This window comes from Acipenser ruthenus, chromosome 1 (assembly GCF_902713425.1).
Source record: "Acipenser ruthenus chromosome 1, fAciRut3.2 maternal haplotype, whole genome shotgun sequence".
In the NCBI taxonomy this organism is placed as follows: Eukaryota; Metazoa; Chordata; class Actinopteri; order Acipenseriformes; family Acipenseridae; genus Acipenser; species Acipenser ruthenus.
The window spans coordinates 15,322,679-15,334,973 of NC_081189.1; positions in this window are offsets into that span (position 1 = coordinate 15,322,679).

Here is a 12,295-nt window from a genome sequence, read left to right on the forward strand (position 1 = left end):
CCCACACAGTGCATCTGCTATATTAGACCTATATTCTCACTCTCATATAAGCGCTCTGTCCTCTTGAATCCCCAGAGCAGATGAGTCTCTTTAATCCAGTGAAAATCACTTTAAATTACAGAACATGTAACACCAGGAATGTGTCTAGGATCACTAGGATCCCTAGAATGGAAATTAACTTTTGTCCTGGGCACTATTAAAACACCAGATGAGAAAGGCCAGTGACACACATAACTCCACTGTGTCACACAATCCTGCACACGGACCTACACTGACTGAACAAAAAATACAGACTGGCCTGAATAGATGGAAGGGCCTCGCTCGAGGTGCATTGTATGAATGGAAACAGTGTTGAAGGTTTCTGTGCTTTGGGCTGGGCCCCTGTAGTGCATCTGTTGTTTGTCACACTAAGTTGCACACAGGTGCAGGCTCGGTCAATCATGGCCCGAAGTGGTGGTTTTCTGCAAACTTTGTCATTCCAAGAACACCCAGGAGACTTGATGGACATGTCGGTCAATGCATCCACTGCGTTGAGAGTTGAGCCAGTTGCATGGGAACCCACTGTTATGCCCTTTGTAAAGTCTCAGAGCTGCTTCTGCCTTTTCTATAATTTTTGACAAACAGGTTCATACAGCTCTTGCAGTTTATATTGATTTAGTGGAGCAAAAACCTATTTTGGCAGTGCATTACGGCAGAAACAAACAACAAACAACTAGGAAATAATAATGAAACACCAGTGTCTTTATTTCCTTTCTGATGCAAAAACTTTCCAAAACATCGGGTTCTTAAAGAAGAACGTCGTGTTCAGGGCTTGCACAGGTTTGCTGAAGCTATTCTGGGGGCTGTGCAACTTCCTTTGTGGCCTAACATTAAAGTGTCTCTGATGACGTTGAAATGAAACCACAAATGCATCCTGAACAGCAAGCTGTCAAAGGGAGTGGTTGTTTCTTGCAGGTTTTTCATATTCAACACAAGTACTGTATGGAAACTCTTTCTATAAGTTCTCACACTGTCCTTTCCATCATAGTTGGGGCTATCCTGCTGTACACCAAGTCAAAACATAAACACTTTTTATTTTCATTTGGTTCCTATCAGTTTTTGTTACATAGCCCTCATAGCTTTCTTTTATGGCATTACATATTAATATATATATATATATATATATATATATATATATATATATATATATATATATATATATATATATATATATATATATATATTAATGTACGATTAACTTTCTCAAACTGAGAACATTTTGACATTTAACATTTTCAGACAATGCACACATCAGTCAAACACATGTTCTGTTGTGTTACATGTATGAACTTTGTCACAGTATAGTATTGTACCATCCGTGCCAAGGGTTACATTATGTTTCTTACAGCCTAATAAACAGGGAAGTTTGACAGAGGCTAGTAACTACCCAAGGGCACTCTATTGCATCCCTAAAAGACCTAGAGACTTAGAGCTTCAGACTCACACCTTTATATGTTTTATTAAATGCGTATTGCCTCTACAGGATATCCATGTTAGACATGTAAAATGAAAATCATGCACATGGTATGACTACACAAAAACTGTTCAAATTAACCATGATAACCATGCTTACATAAATATGGGCTGTAGATTACACTTTTAATGAAACACTAATTCCCTGAGGAAGAAACTACATTATGTTTTCCAAAAACATACTGAGGGAATTAATGCACAGTGTTGGTCACTACTATTACCTGAAGAGCAAATGTTTTCCACTAGCAAAACTCTGTGGTATACCATATGGTAAAAAGAAAACATAGTGGAAGCATGGTAAAGCACCAGCAAGCAAGGTACATTACATAAAAGCATGTAAAGCATGATAAGAAAAAATAAAAAAACAAGGTTAACCGCGGTAAAGCACAGTAAATGCATAGTAAAAGCATGGACAAGGAAAGGTAAACTTGCAGAATTACCATGCAGACTTACTGCTCTAAAGTATTATAATGGTTAGCAAATAAGTTAGCCTAGTAAAGAAAATGTAGCAAGGTACTGCATTCCAAGCATGCATTGAGTCTGAGGACAGGCAGGTGTAATCTCCCTGACACTGAGCAATGGACATTCCTACATGTTGATACTCCAGCTCTGCGTCTGGCTGAGAGTTCGCCTGGCTGGGCTGCTTGCACATGAAGACCTGTGCTGGCAGAGCTGATGTGTTCTCATGTGGCAGTTTAAACAATAATGATCTGCGTGAGTATTTTACAGCCTTGCTTCAGCCTGTGACAGGTTATGGAGAGCTGGAATACTCGCTGGGAGTTTTACCGTCAGGCAGACCACGGCATAATTGTTGGCCAAAACCAATTGAGGAAGTTGTCAATTGTCGCCCTACTTAAGTTACTGGCGAAGCATAACTGTATATGTGTGTGGACAAGAAGCATATACAGGCTGCTACCGGGCCCTGTTTCTTTGTTCGAGTCTCTTGTACAAACACCATTAAGTTTATGTATAACTGCATAGCTTTGAGTATAGAAATGTTACTGTAGAATGTAGCGTCCCTTGTTATTGTAACCCTACTGTCTTCCTGCCACTGGTTAACTCACTCAGGAATGCCTGCAAGACCCTGTCATCCTTGTCCTCAGAGTGTCCTCTCTACTGAGACTGGTAAGATAGCTAGTTGGGTTGGCTAGAACCCAGGCAGTAGTATTAGTTAAGTGGAGCTGCATACAAAACAAAGTCCCAGGTGAGCACATTTTGTGTATTTTGTTTCCTTCTGTCAAGGAAACGATTTATTCAGTAAAAGTGCCAGTGAACTAAACTGAAACTCACGGTTTCTGTCTTTTTTTTTTTTTTTAATTCAGTCTCTTACAGAAAGTTAAAAAAAAAAAGTATGTGTTTAAAACTTACAAATGCTTTTTGTATTTTCTAATGTTCGTTTTCCCTGTAGAAATTCTAGCAATATTAATGACTATATTCAATATTATGTGCAGTTCTGCTGTAGACTTTCCAGGACAATATTTCAATGTATTTGTTAATATAACTGTTTCAGCCAGTTAAATTAAGAGTTTGCAATGAAAGGTTTGGTATAGTTTCATACGACCCTTGTATACATGTATATATATATATATATATATATATATATATATATATATATATATATATATATATATATATATATAAACAAACAAGTGCAACATCTTATTTTTATGGGCGTCCCAGGTCTTAGCTACTCCAATTCAAATCTAATTAGATGTGTTTAAACACATTTAGGTTGTATGCTGCACATTTGTCTATTATTATTATTATTATTATTATTATTAGTAGTAGTAGTAGTAGTAGTATTAGTAGTAGTAGTAGTAGTAGTATTAGTAGTAGTACTACTATTAGTATTATTTATTTATTTATTTCTTAGCAGATGCCCTTACCCAGGGCGACTTACAGTTCTATACAAAAAATACATCTAAAAAATTACAGTACAATTAAGAGCAAGATACAAAATACAATGACTTCAGTCCCAATAAGAGCAAATACAAAACACAGTACGATTTGATATCGGGGCAGTTCAAGAGCAGATAACAGTGCTGATAGTTACATCAGGGTTAGATATGAGTGCAAGTAAAATACAAGATACTACAGATTGGGTTAAGTGCAGGATTAAATACAGTAAAATAGAGAGCAGATAAGTGCAAGTTAAAGTGCATTAAAAGCAGAGTGTTATATTGTTCAGAGTTGAATTTTACAAGTGTTGTCTGAAGAGGTGAGTCTTGAGGAGGTGCTGGAAGGTGGTCAGGGACTGGGCAGTCCTGACATCCGTAGGAAGGTCGTTCCACCACTGCGGGGCGAGGGTGGAGAAGGAGTGGGTTCTTCTAGTCTTCTAGTGCAGGCGGAGCGGAGAGGTCGGGTGTGGGTGTAGGGAGAGATGAGGCTCTGGAGGTAGCTGGGTGCAGTCTGGTCAAGGCATCGGTAGGCGAGTAGAGTTTACTTTGAATGGATAGGTTGAGTATCATAGCTGGACTGCCTTTCCTTAATGGGATGCTGTATCAGGTTTGGGTTTTTGTTTTATAATCATGTCAGAAATTGTCTCGTGATAATGTCTTTTGGTAAGGATTATAAATATTGTACTTTGGTAAAAGACATTACAAATGATGATATCTTATTTTTTTTAATCTCGGCACTATGCATGCTTTATCATTAGGACCAGGTGCAGGGTTTTTAAGAGGTGCAGTCAGTCTGTACGGCTGCTGAGTAGAAGGAGGCAGAAGGGGTGCTCTGCTTCCGAGCAGCCATTAAAAAAGGGAAAAAGTAAGTCTCAAGAAGTGAGTGTTTTGTTATTGGTCAGGTAAACGGCTTAGCTGACCTGAGTGTTAGTTTAGGTTGCTGTTTGTGTTTTAGTTTAGTGCTCAAAAAAGAGCTAGGTGTTTGTTTTGTTTATTTTGTTTTGTGAATTAAAAATAGCGTGTCAGGCTTAAACCTCAATTTCCTGTGTCCTGGGTCTATTTTTAAAGGGGCAAAGAACCAGAGTGGGTGCGGTTCTTTTACAATATATATATATATATATATATATATATATATATATATATATATATATATATATATATATATATATATATATAAAATTAGGGATTTATAGTGCTATTATAAAGAGTAAGTAGCAGGGCTCCGAAAAATATAGCATTCTGTGTCCCCCTGTAGAATGCTATATATGTAGAAGCCATTTTGAAAAGATCTTTGAAACAGACTTTAAAGTTATAAGTGTGAAAAGCTGTCAGGATGTTTACAATGAGAAGAACAATTACAGGTATGTTATTTAAACAGTTCTAGCAACACGTGGGGGTGTGTAACACTATATTGTTCAGAACCCCGCTACTTACTCTTTAAAGTGGGCTCAGTGAAGAATGATAGGGTCATCTGATTACTATTTGTGTTGGTTGTGGATTCTTCTGTGAAACAGACAGAAACTAGTGACAAATTAAGGGGACTAGCATGACCAATCACCCCTAAAAGTAGCCATGTTGTTCTATGAGGGTTATTTCCCAGGATTGTAACAATATTTTGATTAAGATTTCTGGGTATCCTATGTTTTAAAATAAATGTTTTTTTTAATTTCTTTTAAATAAAACACCTGTGCTTTGAGATCCACAGGCAATACAAAATACATGTTTTACACACATTTATCACACTGAATAATTCACTTTTTGTTTTTGTTTTTTGGAAAGGCGCCCAGAAGTCTCCAGAAAACCGCCACCTTTTATGTTGATTTTACGGTTGATTTTCTATGAAAGGTTAAAAAAAAAAAAAAAAAAATCCCAGGAAGTAGTCTTTTGATGACTATTGTGAAATCTAGGACATGACCTCACATAATTATTTGGAGGAATGCCTTAAAGATAGCATCAGTTCAATTGCATATCAGGAACACCCTGCTAGCGATTTTCTGTCTCTGAATAAATGTGTAGTTTACTTCTAGAAAAATAAACCTGAAATTATAATCACAAGGGAACTGTGATCGAAAAGTTATCACACACATGCTGCAATTAAGTGTCTTATTCCTGGGAATGAATTGTATGAATCTTACTTTCCATACAGAGGGTCCAGTTTTGACAAAGCAATGCATCATTCAATTTATATAATTTAATAAAGAGACCAGCGGCCAAACATTGGAACCAATAGGGGTGATCATTCTTTGGGAGAAGGATTCCCATTGAAACCAAAGGCACTCAGTTCACCTTGAGTCCGCCCATCAGTAAAATGTACAAGCAGCACTGGCAGGCCTCATTAAGGTCAATCTAATGTAGAGATAAAGATCTGTCAGAATCTTCTGGTTGGTTAAGATGGTAATCATGATGAGTGGAAAGAGCAGAGAAATATTTCAACACTTGCATCAAATGCTCAGCACCCAACTGTGCATGTGGTTATCTTCTCTGCACAAAACTCAAACAACAAAAATCAATCGATAACAAATCAAAAACATTCTGACTGCCAGATATCAAACAAAAACCTAGTGTGACTAACTATGATTATGTTGATAGTATACACATTGATGTCTTTTTTCTCCAAAGCTATCCAAACAACCAGGAGTGAAATTCTGCCGGTACTCCAACCACTGACTCATTGTGTGACCCTGAGCAAGTCACTTAACCTCCTTGTGCTCCGTCTTTCGGGTGAGATGTAATTGTAAGTTACTCTGCAGCTGATGCATAGTTCACACACCCTAATCTCTGTAAGTCACCTTGGATAAATGCGTCTGCTAAATAAACAAATAATAATAATAATACTCTCGTTTATTCTTTTAATGACATCCCTGAAAATGAAGACCATGCTTACAATAGATAGATAGATAGACAGTAGGTTTGATACATGAAAATGTATGCTGTTTTTTTAGACTTTATGTTACACAGGAGACTTGCTAGCTACAATGGGGATCTGCAGTCATGGATTTTTCTTGTAGGAACCAGCCATGCCTAATAGCTCTTTTCGATCACAATTAATAAGCACAGTGTCAACCAATATAAATCTCTCTGTGCTTATTTCCTATGTACACACACACACACAAACACACATATATATATAATATTGATTGTTCATATGAAGGTTGCAAAAACAGATACCTCCCCTCTCCACGCACACACACACACACATCAGAGCTTTAAAACATCTAATCTCAGTTGGAATATATTTTTCAAAGCACCCTATCCATCTGCCCTTTTCCCTTTATTATAATACTTGTTTATTGTCTTTGCCAAATAGAATCATCATTCACTGGGTGTGTGTAGGCAAAAACCCTATTATAAAACATGTGTGGTGTAGGTTTCAAAGGTTCAGGCTAGTGGCTACGGTTTCCATGTTTTACCAAGTGTGGGGAAGCAGGTCAGTGTGTATCAATACAGCAAACAACCAAACAAGAAAAAACATATTTGTGTGTTTATGTCCCAAGTGGTTCACCAGCTAAGAGATACTTCTGGGTAGTCGTGCCATGAGGAGTCTGCTGGTAAAATCCCGGCCTCATTACATTTGCAGTCTTGGTTAGGAACCCCTGCAGGCAAGGGAGGAAAATCGGACAGGACTGGCTTGCCTCACCACAGCGAACACAGAGCGCAACTCATAATAAAACAAATCCTAAATTAGAACAAGTTAGACGGCACTGGAGCATTGAATGCACACATTTATTCAATTTATTCAATTTGAAGAATAGCTCTTTCAATGACTTCTGTAATTTTCTGTTGTTCCAGAGTTACCTGAAAAAACAATGAACAAACTTCCAAGAAAATTTATAAAAGAGGAAGTTCCACAGATAATCCACTGTTTAACTGTCTTCTGTAACAATGTGCTGATAAAATGACCTCCATTTCATTCTATTATTGCTAAGATTGATCCAGAACCGTACAAACTTAAATGTGTACATTATCACCATCAGAGATTCACAACTTAGTTTGGGTGGAACACGTTGCAGTCCAGGTAGAGGAAGCTGAGTGATCTAGCGCACTAAATAAAACAGATATTCTGAAACCACAGAGCCAGGTGATTTAGCAAGCCCATTGGTGGTGTTCAGCTACAGGCAACAGGAGGCAGGGTGCAGCGCCAGTGCTGGAGGCTGAGAGCAAGCCCTGAGACTGCAAGCCACTGTTGGCTCAACTACAGTTTAGAAATCATAGCATAGTTTTATGCTTGAAATGTACTATAGTTTACCATGGATTGCCATTTTTTTAACATGCTTTACAATATATCTCTGGGCTTTACAATGCTTTCACTATGCTTTATTCCACTTTCCTATGCTTTTACTATGGTAAGTTATGGTAAACTAAAGGGACTGTAAGAGAAAGGGTTAATAAACATTTGTCTTTGTGTTGTTTCTGTAAAGGATACGAACAAATAAGTGTCCTCTCCAAGTGCTGAGTGAAAAGAAGCTTGCCATTGCTTTGCTTGTGTTCCCTGGGACTCTGCTACACTCTTGCCTCTGACCGTCACATACCACCCGCAGTGAGCAACTCAAGAGGACGCCTTTTATCCCAGGAATGATTTAACCTGTAACACAAAGACCCAGCTCCCTTCCTCTGAATTCAGCAGCCCCTCGTGCATCAGTTTAAGTTTATTAAAAGATTTCATCTGGGCCTATCTTGCCTTCTGTAACAGATGCATCACAACACAATCATCAGCTGGCACTGACCTCTGGCACCATTTCAGAGGCTTGATAATAATAAATCCCTATCCTGAAATAGTTTCCGCAGATTACAGCAATCGATCAACATTCTGGGAGCCTTACAGCCGTTAATGTCACCAGCCATGATCTAACACGGTAGGAATCCATCTAAATCTGCTATTATTACTGAAAAAGCCTTAAAATAAAGGGAGTGACTCCCAGCATAAATTGCTCTTCCACCTTTGTCAGGCACTTAGTGACGGTTTTAATGTAGCTTTCTTATCTAGTTATCACGACATGTGGTCCGGAAAACTATTTCCGTGCCTGAAATAACATGAAATAATTAAGAAAAATTCATTTTTACAGCCATTTATTTGAGCAGGTTTTCACTTGGGGTTTTTCTTTTTTATTCCGTATGAAATACAGGTGTATTAATAAATAAACAATATATACAATGCACCTGACAAAAGGAAAAAAATATATATACTGTATACATACTATGTAATAAACTACATGTACTGTATTTCAAAATGGTGGTATGTTTGATTATTACTGTTCCTGCTGTGATAGTATAATAATTCTATTTGTTTAGCTCTGTAACCCTGTGGCAGTTTTAATGTCCTAATATATTAGGTGTGCAGGTGCACTGATATGACAGAAGTCATCTCTCATCCAAAGCACAGCTGGTCATGTTAGATGTGGACCAAACCTTTCCAGATGAATATCTCTCCAGGAGGTAAGTGAATACACTTCCTCCATCTTTTATTGCAACCAGTATACAGGACCTTAAATACAGTGATCCAGATGGTGTATTTTTGACCAGAACAAGTTTTTAAAGTGCTTACAACAAAACATCTTGATAAATAAAAGTGATCCTCAGATAATTTTGGTCATTGTTACTGGCTTGAGAACTCACACTGACTATCCCTGTTCTGTGTGCTTTGCTTGAACCTCACAAGACCAAACTGCTCTTGACTAATACTCTCATGGCCAAATAAAACCTTGACTTTCAAACTTAAAGGCTAACTATCTGAATCTCTTTTGACGCCACAGTATTTGAACAGAAGTCACAAGGAAGTCAAGCGACTTCCCCTGAGATTCAAACCTGAAAACTCCCTGTTCATTGTCCTTTGTGCTAACCACACTGTGCTGCCTCTGACTGAGACATTTATTTCACAGTTATGGTATGAAAATGTAATCATTTAAGATTCTTATAAAATTTCCAGAGGCACACAATACTGGATTGTGGAAGCTGTGAAATCTAGGATTTGCAATAATGCTGGTGTTCTTGTGTGAAGGTGTGGTGTTGCAGTCAAGGCTGGCCAGTGGCAGGAATAGGAAACGCAGAGGCAGAAGAGCAGTTCAGCATGGCTGTGTACTTTTATAAATAACAAAAACAAAAAAAAAAGATTTAAAAACAACTAAAAAAATACAAATCAGAAACCCAGTAAGGGAGCTCAACCTCAGACATCTCCCTAAACTCACCAAACAACAAAGGATCTGGCTCCTCGTTTAAACTATGTGGCTGGGCTTAATTGATCATCAATGAATCAATTAAGACCCAGCCACATTATGCACCTGGATTTGTTAGGGATTGGGTATTTTAACCCCATCGATGACAAACTCACATTAAAAATATATAAAACTTTGTTTTCAACAAAACACACAATGTATACATTTTTACATGCTGGGCCTCAGCCATGCCACATGAGGTTACATCTAGTGCAAAGGACAATCAAACTCAGAAAGCATCCTGAAGTGTTGATTCTATAGATATGGCTAGTTGGTTTGATTATTACGACAAATCCATAACATATAGTGCATCTTTTTTTTTAAGATTTGATGTTATCTTGTGTGGTTTCAGGGGCATTTTTGGCAGTCCCTGCACAAGGTCTAGAACCTGCAAATGCAAAAGCTATGCAAATCTGCTGGGAAATTTAATAAGATGTCAATCACAATGTAGACAACTATCAGCTGGCTGTTCCAGTCCCAGTAACAGCCTACATAAACTTGAAATGAGGTGACTAGGAAACAGTTTGCAACATTGCAGATTTGTAACTTGGGTTGGCTGAAATCGGACAGCTCTCCTTGCGTTTAGCTATTTCCACAGATTTGGGGATTAGAGTAATAGATCAGCTTTGTAGCTCCACCTTTTTCTCACTCAAGCTGCATTTCCTGCCAGATATGACACACAAGTAGTATGTGTCAAGTTATATCTGATTTCACAAAAACCTGCCCTTTTAACCTTAACAGTCAAAGCCCACCCATTTCTCATTAAACAGGAAACGGTAACACTTTACATTGTGTCTCTAATTACTTTGTATTTACATAGTAGTTATTTAATAAATACATGTGCACTTACACATGTTTATCCGCGGTTTGCCCCCAGTGGAAAATAAGGACCAGTATGTGTATTTGTATATTTCATGTGCACACAACGTTCAACCACGTTGCATAGATAAACAATATTGAAAAATCACCAGTTGTAATAATGTTATTTTTAAAAGGGTGATGCAGTTAAGGCTACTTTTAAAATATCTAAAAGAAAATAGTATAGTATCACCAAATGATTACTGCAGCAAAAACGCATTCATTAGACATAATAAAATAATAACTATGATTGCATTTACCTTATATATGTTGGATCTCCTGTAGCAGTGTTTGCTCTTTCTTCCTAAACCTGTACTTAAGTTGGTTTCTTGCTGCTTTCGGCAACTCTGGATACTTTTTGACATACTCATAAAAGTCAGCGCAAGACACGCTGCAGTTCAGCTGCACCTGTAACTCTGTATTCACAACACTTTCACTTAATCGGTTCCTTTCTTTGCGCCAAAGCTGCAGTATGCGTTTGAGACTGGAATTGAAAGCGTGAAAGACACAGTTTAACATGTTTTTACTTTGTGGTATTTGTTTGAAAACTTCCACCCATCTTTGATCAATATTTTCCTTTGACATTATTTCTCCTCTTATTTGCTGTAAAATGCAACAATCATCATACATCTTGTCAAAGTCAATCTCAAGGCAAAGAACTTCGGCCAACTTCTCAATCGCCATTGTACTTCATTGTCTAGAGAGAGGACTGACATTTGTTTGAAAACAGATGTGTCGAAAAATTCCTGGACTTTGCGAAGCCGGTTTTTATTCTCAACGAATACACCAGTCATCACTGTAAGTATAACAGTACTTTTTCCTTTTCACAATACCTTTGCAGTCGCTATGTTTTGAAGAGCCACTGCCGAGATCATCCATTTTGAAAAGCTGATCTGTTCCTTTTAATTCCTTATTAAGAGGCACTGAAAACAAAAATACATTTTATGAACACACAGGCCTGTGACCTACTTTCCCATGCCTTTGGGCTATGTTATGAAAACTTTATGGTGTTTGCAAATGTTGGTGTTGTGATAAATATACACGTCTACGTCCAAACAGAATACTCCCTAGCTTCTCATGAAAGCTGTAAATCGCGTCTGAAGGCACCACATTGTTGGCTGGAGTCATCGTCAGGAGACATGGAACAGTCAGGTTTCCTGCTGGTTACCTGATGCATCCACACGCTTTCATACCAGGGGTGCCATTCTGAATTCCGTCTGTATTGCACAAGATCCCGGCCTGATCTCAAAGTGACTGCTAGAGGTGTGAGCTGCCAATGCCAAGACAAGGAAACAAATTCATAACCAGACAGAACTTGAACCCTTTAACTCCAGTGCTGTAACACCTTCTTACAGCTGCAGGTAGACATTGAAAGTGTAGTTAATTGCTATAAACTGCAGAATTGACTGCAGTGAAAATGTATTATGGCCACTTGCTGTAAATAATGCCATTTATGATAATATATACTGAGGCGTCATTGTGCCTTGTTGTGTAATCCAAATCGTCAGTAGTTACAATTTTTTCAGAAAGGAAAAACATACCCAAAAAGATTACCAGACCAAAAATAAACCATTCAAATATTTAATTGAGGTGCTTTGCAGGTACTGTTAAGTTGTTTCATATTTTTTTTTTAGAATTGAAAATTGTGTTTTTTCTTTCAGAAAAAAACAGCGTGAATGACAATTTGCAATAAATAGTTTAGAGAATGTGGCCCCATGTGCGAAAGGAACAGATGATGTGAGTTATCAGTGTATTAGCAGCTATAAAAACTAGAATTCATCAGGGTTATGCATTCAGTGAAAAGTGAAAACAGGTTAT